Source organism: Somniosus microcephalus, unplaced genomic scaffold (assembly GCF_052327205.1).
Source record: "Somniosus microcephalus isolate GS21.2 unplaced genomic scaffold, FLI_Smic_1.0 scaffold869, whole genome shotgun sequence".
NCBI classification, from domain to species: domain Eukaryota; kingdom Metazoa; phylum Chordata; class Chondrichthyes; order Squaliformes; family Somniosidae; genus Somniosus; species Somniosus microcephalus.
In genome coordinates this window covers 42,501-55,000 of record NW_028226056.1, presented here as the reverse complement: position 1 = coordinate 55,000, position 12,500 = coordinate 42,501, and positions in this window count along the sequence as shown.

Here is a 12,500-nt window from a genome sequence, read left to right as displayed (position 1 = left end):
GACAAGTGTCAAATCAGCGGGTCAAACGGCCACCTCTATCCGACCAGGAGCACCCAAATCCCCGCAAATGGCACTTTTTTTTTTCTTCATCGGGACTTCCGACGAGGTTAATGATTTCCCAAACTGCAACTCATTAACTATGTCCTGAGACACTTGCCAGAAATGACACATGTCAATTTGGCGGTAGCAAATCACTTTCCCAGGCCGGGAAGCAACACCCGAGGCCCGCAAAAGGCGGCCGAATATTTTCTCATCGGACTTCCGCGTTTTGGTTAATCATGTCTCGAAATCGTTAAATGCACATGTCAATTCGGCGGGAGCAATTCACTTTCCCAAGCCGGAAAGCATCACCGGAGGCCCGCTTGAAGGGCCCTAATATTTTCTCATCGGACTTCCGCGTTTTGGTTAATCATGTCTCGAAATCGTTAAATGCACATGTCAATTCGGCGGGAGCAACTCACTTTCCCAGGCCGGGAAGCAACACCCGAGGCCCGCAAAAGGCGGCCGAATATTTTCTCATCGGACTTCCATATTTTGGGGGTTGGATTCTCTCCCGCATTCCAGCCCCCTGGCCACGGGTCGCTCATTCACTTTCAGCCCGGGCCTTGCCAATTTGGTTAATCAGTTAGCCATGCACCAGACTCGGCCTCGCCTTTTTCATTTATGGTTAATGATGTGCCCAGGCTGGGACTTAGTCTCTCCAGCAGCCAAAACTTTTCACTGGTTAATGAGGTGCCCAGCCCGGCACTTAGTCTCTCTCCCCAGCAAGCTTACTTGGTCGGCCGACATTTGGATCCATTTTCGGGGCTTAATCGGGTCGAATACGGTCCCTTACGCAAGGGGAGCCGAAGCCCCGGCCTCTGCCAGGCGTCAGGCTGCCGTTTTTTAAGCCCGACCAAAAACCCGAAAATTGGTTAAAAATGGAAATAAATTTCCACCCAAAAAGGGTTAAAAGTCGGTTGGACGGCAGCCCTGGTCGGTCTCTGCAGACCTGGAGGCCCTAGACAGTAATCTGGAAAACAGACAAAGTCTCGAGAAACCACCTCCTACCATTCTCCAGGTACCCCGCCAATCCCCCCTGCCAGAAATGACAAGTGTCAAATCAGCGGGACGGATTTGACTTTTGTGACCGACCGCTGGAACTTTTTTCGGCTACAGGCAGTCAAATTTTTCTCCTTCCGGACTTCCAGTACAACTTTGAACGGCCATATCTCCGCACTCCCGCGTCGGAGCCAAGCCGTCTTTACACCGTTAGACGCGGCTTCCCGTGCCCGTTCGAATGCCGCCCTGCTCGGCGGAAAAGGAGAATTTTTTTATTTTTCGGCCGATTTCGGGAAAAAAAATTCCCGCTCTGAACTCGGATTTTTCGGCTTTAATCGTTTCGTATACGGTCCCTTACGCAAGGGAGCCGAAGCCCCGGCCTCTGCCGGGCGTCAGGCTGCCGTTTTTAAGCCCGACCAAAAACCCGAAAATTGGTTAAAAATGGAAATAAATTTCCACCCAAAAAGGGTTAAAAGTCGGTTGGACGGCAGCCCGGGTCGGTCTCTGCAGACCTGGAGGCCCTAGACAGTAATCTGGAAAACAGATAAAGTCTCGAAAAACCACCTCCTACCATTCTCCAGGTACCCCGCCAATCCCCCCTGCCAGAAATGACAAGTGTCAAATCAGCGGGACGGATTTGACTTTTGTGACCGACCGCTGGAACTTTTTTCGGCTACAGGCAGTCAAATTTTTCTCCTTCCGGACTTCCAGTACAACTTTGAACGGCCATATCTCCGCACTCCCGCGTCGGAGCCAAGCCGTTTTTACACCGTTAGACGCGGATTCCCGTGCCCGTTCGAATGCCACCCTGCTCGGCGGAAAAGGAGACATTTTTTTTTTTCCGGCCGTTTTCGGGAAAAAATTTTCACGCTCTGAACTCCGATTTTACGCCTTTAATCGATTCGGAGACGGTCGCTTACGCAAGGGAGGCGAAGCCCGGGCCTCTGCCGGGCGTCAGCCTGCCGTATGTAAGCCCGTCCGAAGCATGAGTTCCCACTTTTGGTTATCCAGTTGTCAATTTTAAAATTTCAGTTAATCAGTTGCCTGCTTGGTTAATCATTTGTCGCTCTGACATTTGGTTAACCAGTTGTCGATGTTCGAAATTCAGTTAATGAGTTGCCTCTTTGAAATTTCAGTTAATGAGTTGGCCCTTTGGTTACTCATTTGTCCCTGTGTCTTTTGGTTAACCAGTTGTCGATGTTCGAAATTCAGTTAATGAGTTGCCTCCTTGGTTACTCATTTGTCGCTCTGGCTTTTGGTTAACCAGTTGTCGATGTTCAAAATTACAGTTAATGAGTTGCCTCTTTGAAATTTCAGTTAATGAGTTGGCCCTTTGGTTACTCATTTGTCCCTGTGTCTTTTGGTTATCCAGTTGTCGATGTTCGAAATTCAGTTAATGAGTTGCCTCCTTGGTTAATCATTTGTCGCTCTGACTCTTGGTTAACCAGTTGTCGATGTTCAAAATTTCAGTTAATGAGCTGCTCTTATGTTCTATGATTTCCTACCTTGACAACTCATTAACCAGTGTTTCAAACAATGCACCAGGCCATTTGACGACCCCAACTCGGTTCCACAAGCGGGAAAGCAGCACCCCAAGGCCCGGTAAGGGGGCCGAATACATTCCCATCGTGTATTCCGTCCCAAATGTGAATGACAAGTTTTCAGTTAATCAGTTGCCTGCTTGGTTACTCATTTGTCGCTCTGACATTTGGTTAACCAGTTGTCGATGTTCAAATTTCAGTTAATGAGTAGCCTCTTTGAAATTTCAGTTAATGAGTTGGCCCTTTGGTTACTCATTTGTCCCTGTGTCTTTTGGTTACCCAGTTGTCGATGTTCGAAATTCAGTTAATGAGTTGCCTCCTTGGTTAATCATTTGTCGCTCTGACTCTTGGTTAACCAGTTGTCGATGTTCGAAATTCAGTTAATGAGTTGCCTCCTTGGTTAATCATTTGTCGCTCTGACATTTGGTTAACCAGTTGTCGATGTTCGAAATTCAGTTAATGAGTTGCCTCCTTGGTTAATCATTTGTCGCTCTGACTCTTGGTTACCCAGTTGTCGATGTTCGAAATTCAGTTAATGAGTTGCCTCCTTGGTTAATCATTTGTCGCTCTGGCTTTTGGTTAACCAGTTGTCGATGTTCAAAATTTCAGTTAATGAGTTGCCTCTTTGAAATTTCAGTTAATGAGTTGGCCCTTTGGTTACTCATTTGTCCCTGTGTCTTTTGGTTAACCAGTTGTCGATGTTCGAAATTCAGTTAATGAGTTGCCTCCTTGGTTATTCATTTGTCGCTCTGGCTTTTGGTTAACCAGTTGTCGATGTTCAAAATTTCAGTTAATGAGCTGCTCTTATGTTCTATGATTTCCGACCTTGACAACTCATTAACCAGTGTTTCAAACAATGCACCAGGCCATTTGACGACCCCAACTCGGTTCCACAAGCGGGAAAGCAGCACCCCAAGGCCCGGTAAGGGGGCCGAATACATTCCCATCGTGAATTCCGTCCCAAATGTGAATGACAAGTTTTCAGTTAATCAGTTGCCTGCTTGGTTACTCATTTGTCGCTCTGACATTTGGTTAACCAGTTGTCGATGTTCAAATTTCAGTTAATGAGTTGCCTCTTTGAAATTTCAGTTAATGAGTTGGCCCTTTGGTTACTCATTTGTCCCTGTGTCTTTTGGTTACCCAGTTGTCGATGTTCGAAATTCAGTTAATGAGTTGCCTCCTTGGTTAATCATTTGTCGCTCTGGCTTTTGGTTAACCAGTTGTCGATGTTCAAAATTTCAGTTAATGAGTTGCCTCTTTGAAATTTCAGTTAATGAGTTGGCCCTTTGGTTACTCATTTGTCCCTGTGTCTTTTGGTTAACCAGTTGTCGATGTTCGAAATTCAGTTAATGAGTTGCCTCCTTGGTTAATCATTTGTCGCTCTGGCTTTTGCTTATCCAGTTGTCGATGTTCAAAATTTCAGTTAATGAGCTGCTCTTATGTTCTATGATTTCCTACCTTGACAACTCATTAACCAGTGTTTCAAACAATGCACCAGGCCATTTGACGACCCCAACTCGGTTCCACAAGCGGGAAAGCAGCACCCCAAGGCCCGGTAAGGGGGCCGAATACATTCCCATCGTGAATTCCGTCCCAAATGTGAATGACAAGTTTTCAGTTAATCAGTTGCCTGCTTGGTTACTCATTTGTCGCTCTGACATTTGGTTAACCAGTTGTCGATGTTCAAATTTCAGTTAATGAGTAGCCTCTTTGAAATTTCAGTTAATGAGTTGGCCCTTTGGTTACTCATTTGTCCCTGTGTCTTTTGGTTACCCAGTTGTCGATGTTCGAAATTCAGTTAATGAGTTGCCTCCTTGGTTAATCATTTGTCGCTCTGGCTTTTGGTTAACCAGTTGTCGATGTTCAAAATTTCAGTTAATGAGTTGCCTCTTTGAAATTTCAGTTAATGAGTTGGCCCTTTGGTTACTCATTTGTCCCTGTGTCTTTTGGTTAACCAGTTGTCGATGTTCGAAATTCAGTTAATGAGTTGCCTCCTTGGTTAATCATTTGTCGCTCTGGCTTTTGGTTAACCAGTTGTCGATGTTCAAAATTTCAGTTAATGAGCTGCTCTTATGTTCTATGATTTCCGACCTTGACAACTCATTAACCAGTGTTTCAAACAATGCACCAGGCCATTTGACGACCCCAACTCGGTTCCACAAGCGGGAAAGCAGCACCCCAAGGCCCGGTAAGGGGGCCGAATACATTCCCATCGTGAATTCCGTCCCAAATGTGAATGACAAGTTTTCAGTTAATCAGTTGCCTGCTTGGTTACTCATTTGTCGCTCTGACATTTGGTTAACCAGTTGTCGATGTTCAAATTTCAGTTAATGAGTAGCCTCTTTGAAATTTCAGTTAATGAGTTGGCCCTTTGGTTACTCATTTGTCCCTGTGTCTTTTGGTTACCCAGTTGTCGATGTTCGAAATTCAGTTAATGAGTTGCCTCCTTGGTTAATCATTTGTCGCCCTGACTCTTGGTTAACCAGTTGTCGATGTTCGAAATTCAGTTAATGAGTTGCCTCCTTGGTTAATCATTTGTCGCTCTGACTCTTGGTTAACCAGTTGTCGATGTTCGAAATTCAGTTAATGAGTTGCCTCCTTGGTTAATCATTTGTCGCTCTGGCTTTTGGTTAACCAGTTGTCGATGTTCAAAATTTCAGTTAATGAGTTGCCTCTTTGAAATTTCAGTTAATGAGTTGGCCCTTTGGTGACTCATTTGTCCCTGTGTCTTTTGGTTAACCAGTTGTCGATGTTCGAAATTCAGTTAATGAGTTGCCTCCTTGGTTAATCATTTGTCGCTCTGGCTTTTGGTTAACCAGTTGTCGATGTTCAAAATTTCAGTTAATGAGCTGCTCTTATGTTCTATGATTTCCTACCTTGACAACTCATTAACCAGTGTTTCAAACAATGCACCAGGCCATTTGACGACCCCAACTCGGTTCCACAAGCGGGAAAGCAGCACCCCAAGGCCCGGTAAGGGGGCCGAATACATTCCCATCGTGAATTCCGTCCCAAATGTGAATGACAAGTTTTCAGTTAATCAGATGCCTGCTTGGTTACTCATTTGTCGCTCTGACATTTGGTTAACCAGTTGTCGATGTTCAAATTTCAGTTAATGAGTAGCCTCTTTGAAATTTCAGTTAATGAGTTGGCCCTTTGGTTACTCATTTGTCCCTGTGTCTTTTGGTTACCCAGTTGTCGATGTTCGAAATTCAGTTAATGAGTTGCCTCCTTGGTTAATCATTTGTCGCTCTGGCTTTTGGTTAACCAGTTGTCGATGTTCAAAATTTCAGTTAATGAGTTGCCTCTTTGAAATTTCAGTTAATGAGTTGGCCCTTTGGTTACTCATTTGTCCCTGTGTCTTTTGGTTAACCAGTTGTCGATGTTCGAAATTCAGTTAATGAGTTGCCTCCTTGGTTAATCATTTGTCGCTCTGGCTTTTGGTTAGCCAGTTGTCGATGTTCAAAATTTCAGTTAATGAGCTGCTCTTATGTTCTATGATTTCCGACCTTGACAACTCATTAACCAGTGTTTCAAACAATGCACCAGGCCATTTGACGACCCCAACTCGGTTCCACAAGCGGGAAAGCAGCACCCCAAGGCCCGGTAAGGGGGCCGAATACATTCCCATCGTGAATTCCGTCCCAAATGTGAATGACAAGTTTTCAGTTAATCAGTTGCCTGCTTGGTTACTCATTTGTCGCTCTGACATTTGGTTAACCAGTTGTCGATGTTCAAAATTTCAGTTAATGAGTTGCCTCTTTGAAATTTCAGTTAATGAGTTGGCCCTTTGGTTACTCATTTGTCCCTGTGTCTTTTGGTTACCCAGTTGTCGATGTTCGAAATTCAGTTAATGAGTTGCCTCCTTGGTTAATCATTTGTCGCCCTGACTCTTGGTTAACCAGTTGTCGATGTTCGAAATTCAGTTAATGAGTTGCCTCCTTGGTTAATCATTTGTCGCTCTGACTCTTGGTTATCCAGTTGTCGATGTTCGAAATTCAGTTAATGAGTTGCCTCCTTGGTTAATCATTTATCGCTCTGGCTTTTGGTTAACCAGTTGTCGATGTTCAAAATTTCAGTTAATGAGTTGCCTCTTTGAAATTTCAGTTAATGAGTTGGCCCTTTGGTGACTCATTTGTCCCTGTGTCTTTTGGTTAACCAGTTGTCGATGTTCGAAATTCAGTTAATGAGTTGCCTCCTTGGTTAATCATTTGTCGCTCTGGCTTTTGGTTAACCAGTTGTCGATGTTCAAAATTTCAGTTATTGAGTTGCCTCTTTGAAATTTCAGTTAATGAGTTGGCCCTTTGGTTACTCATTTGTCCCTGTGTCTTTTGGTTAACCAGTTGTCGATGTTCGAAATTCAGTTAATGAGTTGCCTCCTTGGTTAATCATTTGTCGCCCTGACTCTTGGTTAACCAGTTGTCGATGTTCGAAATTCAGTTACTGAGTTGCCTCCTTGGTTAATCATTTGTCGCTCTGACATTTGGTTAACCAGTTGTCGATGTTCGAAATTCAGTTAATGAGTTGCCTCCTTGGTTAATCATTTGTCGCTCTGGCTTTTGGTTAACCAGTTGTCGATGTTCAAAATTACAGTTAATGAGTTGCCTCTTTGAAATTTCAGTTAATGAGTTGGCCCTTTGGTTACTCATTTGTCCCTGTGTCTTTTGGTTAACCAGTTGTCGATGTTCGAAATTCAGTTAATGAGTTGCCTCCTTGGTTAATCATTTGTCGCTCTGGCTTTTGGTTAACCAGTTGTCGATGTTCAAAATTTCAGTTAATGAGCTGCTCTTATGTTCTATGATTTCCTACCTTGACAACTCATTAACCAGTGTTTCAAACAATGCACCAGGCCATTTGACGACCCCAACTCGGTTCCACAAGCGGGAAAGCAGCACCCCAAGGCCCGGTAAGGGGGCCGAATACATTCCCATCGTGAATTCCGTCCCAAATGTGAAAGACAAGTTTTCAGTTAATCAGTTGCCTGCTTGGTTACTCATTTGTCGCTCTGACATTTGGTTAACCAGTTGTCGATGTTCAAATTTCAGTTAATGAGTAGCCTCTTTGAAATTTCAGTTAATGAGTTGGCCCTTTGGTTACTCATTTGTCCCTGTGTCTTTTGGTTACCCAGTTGTCGATGTTCGAAATTCAGTTAATGAGTTGCCTCCTTGGTTAATCATTTGTCGCTCTGGCTTTTGGTTAACCAGTTGTCGATGTTCAAAATTTCAGTTAATGAGTTGCCTCTTTGAAATTTCAGTTAATGAGTTGGCCCTTTGGTTACTCATTTGTCCCTGTGTCTTTTGGTTAACCAGTTGTCGATGTTCGAAATTCAGTTACTGAGTTGCCTCCTTGGTTAATCATTTGTCGCTCTGACTCTTGGTTAACCAGTTGTCGATGTTCGAAATTCAGTTAATGAGTTGCCTCCTTGGTTAATCATTTGTCGCTCTGACATTTGGTTAACCAGTTGTCGATGTTCGAAATTCAGTTAATGAGTTGCCTCCTTGGTTAATCATTTGTCGCTCTGGCTTTTGGTTAACCAGTTGTCGATGTTCAAAATTTCAGTTAATGAGTTGCCTCTTTGAAATTTCAGTTAATGAGTTGGCCCTTTGGTTACTCATTTGTCCCTGTGTCTTTTGGTTAGCCAGTTGTCGATGTTCGAAATTCAGTTAATGAGTTGCCTCCTTGGTTAATCATTTGTCGCTCTGACTCTTGGTTAACCAGTTGTCGATGTTCGAAATTCAGTTAATGAGTTGCCTCCTTGGTTAATCATTTGTCGCTCTGACATTTGGTTAACCAGTTGTCGATGTTCGAAATTCAGTTAATGAGTTGCCTCCTTGGTTAATCATTTGTCGCTCTGGCTTTTGGTTAACCAGTTGTCGATGTTCAAAATTTCAGTTAATGAGTTGCCTCTTTGAAATTTCAGTTAATGAGTTGGCCCTTTGGTTACTCATTTGTCCCTGTGTCTTTTGGTTAGCCAGTTGTCGATGTTCGAAATTCAGTTAATGAGTTGCCTCCTTGGTTAATCATTTGTCGCTCTGACTCTTGGTTAACCAGTTGTCGATGTTCGAAATTCAGTTAATGAGTTGCCTCCTTGGTTAATCATTTGTCGCTCTGACATTTGGTTAACCAGTTGTCGATGTTCGAAATTCAGTTAATGAGTTGCCTCCTTGGTTAATCATTTGTCCCTGTGTCTTTTGGTTAACCAGTTGTCGATGTTCAAAATTTCAGTTAATGAGCTGCTCTTATGTTCTATGATTTCCGACCTTGACAACTCATTAACCAGTGTTTCAAACAATGCACCAGGCCATTTGACGACCCCAACTCGGTTCCACAAGCGGGAAAGCAGCACCCCCAAGCCCCGGTAAGGCGGCCGAATACATTCCCATCCTGAATTCCGTCCCAAATGTGAATGACAAGTTTTCAGTTAATCATTTGCCACCTTGGTTCATCATTTGCCACTCTGACTTTTGGTTTCCCAGTTGTCAGTTTTCACATTTCAGTTACTGAGTTGACTTTGTCTTTCTCACTCTGTGTATCTCTATCTTCTCTCTGTCTCTCTCAGTGTATGCGAGTGTCTGTGTGTGTTCCACTGCCGCCCGGCCAACCGGGTCCAAAGGCCCGCCACGTTACACACGAAAAACCCCGGTCTCGCTTCGGAGCGACGGGCACCCGGCTTCTCGGTGTCGGACCGACTCCGTTCAGATACCGCTGGATGCCCCTTGCCCCTGGCTTGCTCTGGCAGCCGGCGCGTGCAGGCCGCCCCCTGCCCCGCCGTCTCAGTGGTCGGAAAGCGGTCTCCAGCCAACGGCTGTACCTCGGCCGCGGAAAGAGGCAGCTACACAAGCGAGGCACTGCTCTGTGCGGCCCCGCCACCCCGTTCAGCTGCCGTTGTCCCCGACCGGATCGGACTTTCCTTCCCGAAGTTATCCCCGATAAGCTGCCGCTGACCGACGGCCCGTCAGCCGCTGCGGGACGGCGACACTTTCCCGAACTCGCCCGGGGCCACTTCGGCAATATAGTGTGCGCCGGAGCCGGGGCTTTCCAACGAGCCATCCCCGAACGAAATCGGACACGGGAGTCGGGAGCGACAGGCGTTCGACTGGTGCCGGGCAACCGGGTCCAAACGCCCGCCTTGTTAAACACACGTACACCCCAGGCTCGATTCGGAGCGACGGGCACCCGGCTTCCCGGTGTCGGACCGACTCCGTTCAGATACCGTTGGATGCCCCTTGCCCCTGGCTTGCTCTGGCAGCCGGCGCGTGCAGGCCGCCCCCCGCCCCGCCGTCTCAGTGGTCGGAAAGTGGTCTCCAGCCAACGGCTGTACCTCGGCCGGGGAAAGGGGCAGCTACACAAGCCAGGCACTGGTCTGTGCGGGCCCGCCACCCCGTTCGGCTGCCGTTGATCCGGACCGGATCGGACTTTCCCTCCCGAAGTTATGCCCGATAAGCTGCCGCTCACCGGCGGCCCGTCAGCCGCTGCGGGATGGCGACACTTTGCCGAACTTGCCGGGGTCCAGGCCGATAATATAGTGTGCGCCAGCGCCGGGGCTTTCCAACGAGCCCTCCCTGACCGAAATCGGACACGGGAGTCCAGAGCGATAGGCGTTCGACTGCCGGCCGGCCAAACACAGGCAATCCCCCGCCGTTGCGGACCCGCTCCAGGACAACCGGGTCCAAACGCCCGCCTCGTTACACGCACGAAAACACCGGGCTCGATTCGGAGCGACGGGCACCCGGCTTCCCGGTGTCGGACCGACTCCGTTCCGGTACCCTTGGATGCCCCTTGCCCCTGGCTTGCTAGGACAGCCGGCGCGTCAAGGTGGGCCCCCGCGGCTCCGGCTCAGCAGTCGGAAAGCGGTCTCCAGCCAACGGCTGTACCTCGGCCGGGGAAAGGGGCAGCTACACAAGCCCGCTACTGGTCTGTGCGGCCCCGCCACCCCGTTCAGTGGCAGTTGACCCCGACCGGATCGGACTTTCCTTCCCGAAGTTATCCCCGATAAGCTGCCGCTGACCGACGGGGCGGCAGCCGGTACGGGTCGCCGACACTTTCCCGAACTTGCCGGGATCCAGTCCGATAATATAGTGTGCGCCAGCGCCGGGGCTTTCCAATGAGCCCTCCCTGACCGAAATCGGACACGGGAGGCCGGAGCCAAAGGCGTTCGACTGCCGGCCGGCCAAACTCAGGCAACCTCCCGCCGTTGCGGACCCGCTCCCGGACAACCGGGTCCAAACGCCCGCCCTGTTACACGCACGAAAACACCGGGCTCGATTCGGAGCGACGGGCACCCGGCTTCCCGGTGTCGGACCGACTCCGTTCCGGTACCACTGGATGCCCCTTGCCCCTGGCTTGCTAGGACAGCCGGCGCGTCAAGGTGGGCCCCCGCGGCTCCGGCTCAGCAGTCGGAAAGCGGTCTCCAGCCAACGGCTGTACCTCGGCCGGGCCAAGCGGCAGCTGCACAAGCCCGCTACTGGTCTGTGCGGCCCCCCCACCCCGTTCAGTAGCAGTTCACCCCAACCGGATCGGACTTTCCGTCCCGAAGTTATCCCCGATAAGCTGCCGCTGACCGACGGGGCGGCAGCCGCTACGGGACTGCGACACTTTCCCGAACTTGCCGGGGTCCAGGCCGATAATATAGTGTGCGCCAGCGCCGGGGCTTTCCAACGAGCCCTCCCTGACCGAAATCGGACACGGGAGTCCGGAGCCAAAGGCGTTCGACTGCCGGCCGGCCAAACACAGGCAACCTCCCGCCGTTGCGGACCCGCTCCCGGACAACCGGGTCCAAACGCCCGCCCTGTTACACGCACGAAAACACCGGGCTCGATTCGGAGCGACGGGCACCCGGCTTCCCGGTGTCGGACCGACTCCGTTCCGGTACCACTGGATGCCCCTTGCCCCTGGCTTGCTAGTACAGCCGGCGCGTCAAGGTGGGCCCCCGCGGCTCCGGCTCAGCAGTCGGAAAGCGGTCTCCAGCCAACGGCCGTACCTCGGCCGGGCCAAGCGGCAGCTGCACAAGCCCGCTACTGGTCTGTGCGGCCCCCCCACCCCGTTCAGTCGCAGTTCACCCCAACCGGATCGGACTTTCCGTCCCGAAGTTATCCCCGATAAGCTGCCGCTGACCGACGGGGCGGCAGCCGCTACGGGACTGCGACACTTTCCCGAACTTGCCGGGGTCCAGGCCGATAATATAGTGTGCGCCAGCGCCGGGGCTTTCCAACGAGCCCTCCCTGACCGAAATCGGACACGGGAGTCCGGAGCGAAAGGCGTTCGACTGCCGGCCGGCCAAACCCAGGCAATCTCCCGCCGTTGCGGACCCGCTCCCGGACAACCGGGTCCAAACGCCCGCCCTGTTACACGCACGAAAACCCCGGGCTCGATTCGGAGCGACGGGCACCCGACTTCCCGGTGTCGGACCGACTCCCTTCTGGTACCACTGGATGCCCCTTGCCCCTGGCTTGCTCGGACAGCCGGCGCGTCAAGGTGGGTCCCCGCGGCACCGGCTCAGCAGTCGGAAAGCGGTCTCCAGCCAACGGCTGTACCTCGGCCGGGCCAAGAGGCAGCTACACAAGCCCGCTACTGGTCTGTGCGGCCCCGCCACCCCGTTCAGTCGCAGTTCACCCCGACCGGATCGGACTTTCCGTCCCGAAGTTATCCGCGATAAGCTGCCGCTGACCGACGGGGCGGCCGCCGGAACGGGACTGCGACACTTTCCCGAACTTGCCGGGGCCCAGGCCGATAATATAGTGTGCGCCAGCGTCGGGGCTTTCCAACCAGCCCTCCCTGACCGAAATCGGACACGGGAGTCCGGAGCCAAAGGCGTTCGACTGCCGGCCGGCCAAACCCAGGCAATCTCCCGCCGTTGGGGACCCGCTCCCGGACAACCGGGTCCAAACGCCCGCCCTGTTACACGCACGAAAACACCGG